This window comes from Echinococcus granulosus, assembly GCF_000524195.1.
Source record: "Echinococcus granulosus chromosome Unknown EG_S00021, whole genome shotgun sequence".
NCBI classification, from domain to species: Eukaryota; Metazoa; Platyhelminthes; class Cestoda; order Cyclophyllidea; family Taeniidae; genus Echinococcus; species Echinococcus granulosus.
In genome coordinates, this window is record NW_020170401.1 from 612,073 (window position 1) to 620,237 (window position 8,165).

Below are 8,165 nucleotides of genomic sequence, written 5' to 3' on the forward strand. Positions count from 1 at the left end.
GGGGAAACGATTAGGGCATAGGAGCCGAAGCTCACCACTTAAAGAGGTCTACCCTCATATTGTGATTTGTCGAGGTAGTAGTGGTACATAAGCCGTTTAAAAATCCTTTTTTTTTTTGTTGAATATACCCACTTTTGATTGGGTTATTTCAATAGTTCTCTCATCGTCGTTTCACCTTTGTTATGCATCGTGTCACAGATTAAGTGCATACCACTGAAAGCATTTGTCTCTGATGAATGGTCTTTGTTTTGTAAGATTAGTGCTGTAGCGCCCCAAGGCCTCTGAGAAAAAGAAAGAATGCAGACTACTAGGAGTGGAATGTGCCTTATCGACGTACAGAAGGGCTGAGGGGCTACGGGTCCGACACCGAGACAACTTTGCACAGTGGAACTACAAAAGTGGAGACTTACGCGACCGCGTAACTCCTCTCTCCCTTTGAGCGTCGTGCCCGGCGATCCCCTTGGTCAACCTCCACTTCACCCCTCGCAACGTAGTTGGTACTGCAAGACAAACACCCACTAACCACCCGGGCCAGTCATCGAATTCGCGTGCAACTGAAATGGATCTGACTGCAACGTCACTGATCCTTTTTGGCAATTCCACTGGATGCGGAGTTTCGTCCTGTTTAGGAACCGTGATGGGGTTGCATAGGAATGTGCTGGCCAGCACGTGCCCATCACTAGTCGTAATGCTACTAGGTCATCTACTTCTCCTCGCCGTACTGCTTGTGCTTCAATGCTGTCCACCTATACCTGTCTGTCTGGGTTCTGTCTAGCTGGTGTAGAGTTGGGGAGGTATTCCGTGCTCCCTTCGTTGACATTCCCACACAAGTGTGGTAGGCAGCTCCGTAGCGGCTAGCGTTGCTTCGGTTGTTTGTAGCATCCCTGAAGAACACGGGGCTAGGGCAGTCGCCGAGGGTGGACATCGTTTTTAATTTTTCTGTTAGGTTTCCTCACATAATACTCTTTCATCTGCAGCATACGCCCATCTTCCGTCACCTTAAAGCTTATCACCCACCCTTGGAAGTTAGGACAGCTGTCCTCTTAGGAATCGGATTCGCTTTCCTCTGCCACCGTTGTAGCGCTCTGAGACTTCCTTGAGGACGAAAAAAGGCACAATACTGGGGCAGAATATGTGCTGCTGGTGTACAGAAGGGCTGGGGACCGGTTGCATTGCCCAGGGGTCATTCCGTTCAGCTGAGGTACAGAAGCTGAGTCCTAAGTGTCCATCCAATGAACGAGGGCAAATGACTTGGACAAACTCTCTTAGAATTAGTAGTTAATGCATTTCCATATGTGTATAGCCAAATTAGTGGACCCAGTCTAGGCCAAATCTATTATCAGTGGTTTTTGCGCCTTTTCTGCGATTCCTCTTTAAATACGGCCCTAGGAATGGCGATTTTATTGACAAAACCTACCCTACCGTGTTCACTGGGATTGAGTAGCAGCTAGTGCTCATCCAGAAGGTAGGCTGGAAGTTGATCGCATAATTGCGTGATCCTGTGACCAGCACTTGGAGAAGGTGTGGTATGTAGCATCGGAATGTACCGCACCAAATTAAATGTTGGCAACAATTTGAGTGATTCTGGTGGTGAATTACCCATGGTGACACATCACTTTCAAGGAGACCTTCCATTTATTTCTAGCCTGGCACTAAAAAATTACCTGCCAATATAGATTTGCAACAGTCATCCGAGATTGACGTGTCAAGAACTTAGAACTGTCAGTCGTTTCTAGTGAGGGTGATGGGGAAACAATACGTCTACACCCACAACAACCGAGAAGAGGAAATCGCGACGGAACAGACACTGAACAGTGCTGTCACTTTCATGCAGACTGGGTAGAATGGGTGCCATTCTGCAGCAAAGCCCCCTTCTTGTTCGGCCTGTCGTTTCCAGGGCTTCGAGTAGTCAGGTGAAGGGAAATCAAACCCTAAGGGGAAAAATACGATCAGATGGCTAGGAAACTTTCAAATCCATGTTTGGTGGCGTAACTTTGTGTAGTCACTCATTGTTACTCGCAATAGTGTTTTCATAATCAATTGCTACACATCTAGTCCCGAAAAAATAATCACAAAACTTACTCTCTCCGGAGGGTCTATTTTGCCTCTATTACTGATCTGCTCTCTTATATTGCCTTTAGTATCGCCTCTCTATCCGGCATACCCACGAGAAAGCGCCATTTGAAGGTGCCATGGCACGCATTGCACAGTTGGGGCTATTCCATTTCCCTCGCATCGTCTCAACTACCTTTCCCCTTCCCCCTTCTTCGATTCCTCCTTCTTCTCTCCCTTTTGTTGCGTGGTGTAATCTCTCCTCTAAGCTGGTGAAATAAACGAGAAGACCGCAAGCCGTCACTGCACCCGAATTGTCTCTTGATTTGGGCGACCAGCATCAGAGCCTCGTGACACTGGTGTTGAGGCTAAGATTTCACTTCCCTTTCATGCCTCCTTTCTTCTTTCGGGGGTCGTCAACAGAATTCCCCACGATTACCCTTCTGTGTCTTTCATTAGGCACAGTATTTGAAGGTACCCAGGTTAGACGTGAAACAGGTATACCCATCACGTAATGACCTGCTTCATCCAGGAGACTTCTCGGCGGCTGTTCCGTCACATCATCTATTAGGCAGCTTCGAGGAAGAAGATCGTCCAGTAAATAAACTTCACAGTCGATTTTTTCTTCACGTCACTCTTCCCTAATGGTTCAGGTTCCTTTTCATACAGCACTTTTGAATTCGCCTCCTTTCAAGCCCTTTGGAACAACTTATCTCGATTGTCTTCGACTTCAGCAATATTGTGGAACCATTCAAGATAGTTTTGTCATGAGGCGGTTTGTTTCACTTGAGATTGGAGTGATTGCCCAACGTAGAAAGAGCATTTAAGTCTCTGTGTAAACTCAACAACTTGTCTCTATTGCGTGGTAAACGACCCATTTACTTGGTCGTGAGTGTTTTGAAGCATCACTTGAACCGGTGCAGTCAGTATCATTGTCCGGATCACCCCTGAAGAGCATTTGGGACTGGGAGTGTGAAGAAGGACGGGGAGGTGACAGGTCACTCAAGAAGGAGAAAAACCAAAGTTAGACCTAGCGTATGATCAAGCGAATGTCTGATGGCATTGTCAAAAAAAGGTAATAGCCGTCACTTGGAGGGGTGCCATTGTGGGAACACAGAAACCCCGGTGATACAGATCGTCTATCCCTCTCTTATCCTAGCTGAAATTTACTTCTGAAATTGATCAGTTCTGAAAGTTTTTCAAGAAGAAGGGCATTCAAGTTGTATCCTTGCGAGCAGAAGGATCTCAAGGGTAAATGTTGTCCAACCTTCATCAAGTGGATGATTCTATCTGCAGCCTTCCACACAGGCACAAAAAGTGAGCGTAGTTCCTGGAGGTGTGAAGCATACAATGAGTGGATCGTTTGACATTAACCGATGATATGTTATGTTTGTTCGCTTGACCGTTGCCAGACGCACAAAACTCTTTTCTCATCCAACGTCAGTCAGCAAGCAATCCCTTCCTGATGACGCATTTTTATGACGCGGTTGATGGTTTTACTAGGTCAATGGCACCTTAATGTCAAGTTATTGTTGCGAATTCAACCAGTTCTCTACCAGCGCCAGGAACGGAGGGCCTTCTCGAACGTGATGCATCACCATGTCGTTACCAATCACCAGAATTGAACCACTTGATTCTGGAAGGCACATTCTACCGCCACATAATGTACCTTCTCCCAATTCTACCCATCAAATTTGATGGAGAACTAGCTTCTGTTTCACCATTTGCACTGGGTCAGTCTGGATTTGTGGAGCAGACTACTCAGAATCACATCCATCAGGTTCAGCCTAAATTTGATGGGAATGCGAAACAACATGAGAGCGGTAGACAGCACAATAAAAGGTGCCTTACTGATGGATATGAGCAAATCCCCACAAGTCGCTTCAGTCACTCAAGAAGCTTAAATGCGTAGAAGAGCTTCAAGGACCGAAGCCTAGACTGAATGAAAACTGGACCCTCTTCCAACCACGTAGGGGTTCTACCACACCCCCGGGACTCCGTGCCTCAACTGAGGTGCGGAGATGACTTGTGAATGGCAGAAAGAAACATTTATGAGTTATTTTTCCAACTACCCATTCATTCCATGAAGGCGTGGGTGCGTCATGATTGGTGTGACCTTGAGTGTTGTTTTTTGAATAATCACTTTCAAGTGAGCTAATCCTGTCACCTTGACTGTAAATAGTCAATGTCAGCCGGTTTCACAATCCACTGAGTCAAGATATGAAGTAAACACTGTGAAAGAATTTCTTCTGGAGATTTTGGAAGAAGTCTAGCATTGTTCTCTGTTCTCCCCTCTCCCTCATGGCGTGCCATGCATTCGAGTAGGTATCCGACTTCAGGTTGCCCCACGAAGCAGTAATGGACAATAAATACTCTGCTAATAGCTTTGTTTTGGCTCCTTATTTTCACCCAGCTGCCAAATGAGGAGGTAATCCAAGTCTCCTTTTATGTCCTTTACTCAAGTGAATTATTTCCAATGCTCCGATATTTCTGAAACTGTGGCGCGTACTCCACGTCTGCCTTAATGTCGCAGGAAGCCACACCGGTATGGAAGATGACCTATTATTAAAGAACAGAAGAGTCGGCAGTCTTACAGGGAAGATCGGTGACGCGAAGACTGAAGGATTCGCACAGTGGGGCACTAAATCAAACAGAGAGCAGCTCCGTTAAAGTATCCTTTCGAAAAAAAAACTTACCTCCATCATTCTAGGGGCAATTTTAAATGAAGGCATCTGACGTCAGCGCAGGTCTTTCACGTGGTCAGCACGTTCCCTATGATTAATGCCTTCGTAGGTATTGCTTGTATAGATTGTTGAAGTAATAACACTCCTCGCACCTAAGCATGTGCAATAGCTTCCCATGTGTTTGTCTACGTGTGTGAATCACAACCAAGTGACGTCAAATCCTTGCAGTATTTGACACAACATTCGAATTTTGAAGCAGATTTATTAGTAGTGCACAGAAGGACTGGAATTATGGCAGTAGAGGTGGAATGTAGGGGGTGAACCGGGGGAAAGCGGGATGGTTCGTGTAGTCGAGTATAGGACTGCAAATTGTTATTACCTTACATGGTACTTCTCCATCCTGGGCATCGTCCATGGTGCTCTCCCTGGTTCCACTACCACAGCGGCCGTTACACAGTGGTCCAGTATTTTCTAATCACCCTTGAGAGAGGACTGAAGGGGACCTTACTTTTTGTTGACGATAAACTTCCAAATACAAGGTAATCCCGATCGTGAATTGTGTTGTTAGAGGATTTAGTTGCCATGCACTGCTAAATGTTTCATGCAAATATCTTCCTACACGTCTTCCATGAGTGGACCCTAAGCCTCTATCTTCCTTGTCCTTTCTAAAAACCATCATTCCTTGGACGATCATGATTATTTTGAACCTGTTTCCGCCTTAATACTGACCAGCGTAGTTTCACTAGCCCTTGAACATTCATCCATCCATTCCAACTAGTGTTCTCCCGATATTTTGACATAGTGTTCCATAGAGGATATCAAATTGTTGTTCATGTGATGTGCTTTTGCTGACGTTTTCGTTAACAGCACCTGAGATTTCAAGATGTAGCCCCATTCCAAATGTGAAGTTTTGAGGATCTACTAATAGAATGAGTGAGACATGAGCAAAGCTACATGCCTCTGTGGCGTAGAAATTGAATTTCGATCGACTGAAACAGTTCATTTAATGTATTGCTTACTTAAAAGACTTATAGTCCCATTATAAACGAACAATCGCAAGACAATAAGATTTCTTATTATGCCTTCGGTTTCGGTGGAAATTCAGTCTACTAACCAAATGTGAGCAATATCACCTTAACCACAGTTTCAAAATGACCTAAAAAATGTCTCCTTCATCAAATGAAAGTAAAATACTCAAGCCAAAAGTGGTACAAAAATGGAGGTTGCTCTTTAGGTGCTTTATCAACTTCTGGCCTCATTACTAGCCCTTCATTTTCGACTTCTCATTGGGTGTAAACAGTTTAGCTTCACCATTGTCAATATTGGTGTTCTCATCTTTACCATCTTATGTCCACTTCTAATTTTCCGTGGTGCCTCCACCCCTTTTCACTTGCCAGAGGGCTGCTACATTATAGACGGGTACACTCTCCTAAGGGGTCTGCGAAACTCCGAATCGATGCTCCCCATTCCCTTTTCACTCTCGTCCTACTCTAATCAGTATTAGAACGCACGTAAGGAAGCGCTGTGGAACCGATACAAAATGACAGGGAAAGGAAATTGACAAGAGCGTATCCGAACTGCTAATCAATTTGTGTTTTGTCCTCTGAGGTGGTTTGGCCACTTAGGGCTAAATCATATGCATCCACAAGATCTCGATCTCAGGTCCGCCATTTCCCTGCCTCCTTCTTGATGAAGACTTGATTTGACCAGTCCATGGATTTCGAGATGGAATACAACCTTCTATTTACTAAATTGCTAGTCCCTATTGTTTCGCTAGAAGCACTTCCTACACTCATTCAGGCAGCGAGCAGCCCCATTAGCTGGAATGATCTTCTGATGCTATAGTGATGCTTATCGTTAGAGGTCTGGGAGGAGATTAAGTAGATTTTTAGCGGTAACTAGTAAAAAGCCACTTATTGTAATGGATAAGGCAATTAAGCAAAGAAAGACACTGCCTTACTGACGCAATAATATAGTGATTATCAAGAAATAGAAGATAGCCTTTTGGGTTTCCCAGTTTATTTACACGAAGGGGTTATTGTAAGCCAAAATTTAGCAGGCAAGTTATTAGAAATGTAAGATTTTGAAAAAATAGTCAAACAACCAACATTTGGCAGTTCATCAAAAAAATCCTTTAAATTGTTTGAACTATTGCATTCTAGTCGGTACATCCCGTTACCGTACACCGCGCCTTTTCCGAATGCCGTGCTTGCGGCTAGCTCCCACTTCGTCCTTAAAACCAGGTTGAACCCGATTTGTGAAGCAGGCAAACTGGATTTGTAGTTAACGGGATCAAAGGGCCTGCAGTGCAGATGTGTAACAACGTGAAAATGGCAAAAAAGCTACTGCATACCTCATTCACTGACTGACGCTTCAATGTCCTTCTTAAGGCATGTGTATAACCAATCGTGGGGGCACACCGAAAGTTGTAAAACTTTTTGTCACTTAATTCGCGCACCTCCGAGATATCACTGTGAAATTCTTGTGACTGACGTCTTTCACGAAGTCAAGGGACATATGAAACTGGTACTCAGCAAGCCAAATTGTAAAATTGAAATTCCTTTCAATTCTTAATTCGCTTTCCTTGAAGTGAGAATTGGCTAGTTACACGATGGGTACAAGGACAATTCCATTAAGTGGTCCGAAATCCCCAAACCCGGGAAAGTGGCGACCGTATGATCATCAGTTGGTGAATTAGGAGGCAGACCATTTACCTTCTAACAATTCTAATTACTTGCTGTTATTATCGGCAGCACCTATGACAACTCTTCAGTGCATTTGCAACCGAAGACACCGGACCACACCCGCCGTAGGCGGGTGATTGATTATTATTAGCGCTCAGTTATAATTCTCTCGTTTTCTACTCGTTCAGTGGGTACCCTGATAATTTGTGCAGTGAAACAAGTCCGGCTACCCGGCACTTCCACCGCCCACTTTGAAGATTTGGCCGATCAAGTCTCGTCGTCAATCCCACTTAGTTCATGCCATATCCCCGGATTTCTTTTCGGCTAAAGGCGTCTGCATAATCAGTTTATTTGTGATCGCAGTATCAGAGTGGTCCGACGAAGTAGAAATCTCATATCACCCTGCAAAAGTGCCTCATAATCAGTTAGGCAGTCAAATTTTAACAGATTGCGCCTCAGCAGCTCCTGTTCCCGGCGTTATTTACAATGAATGGAGGAAGCTTTAACAAGGAGCCTCGAGTCGTGCCTATTAGCAATTCTTCAGCGGACTTTAGTTTTCCCTTGATCATCCATCCCCATCCACGGGCAAAACAAATTAGATCCAAATCAAAGGGAAGCGCCAATGGTTAGAGTCTTAATCGGGTTTATTATCCAGTTTAATGTGCCTCTCTCACTATAAAATACCTAAATATACTGCGTACGAGCGGAAAAAGTCGCTTATGGAACCGGCATACTACTTTCGGCT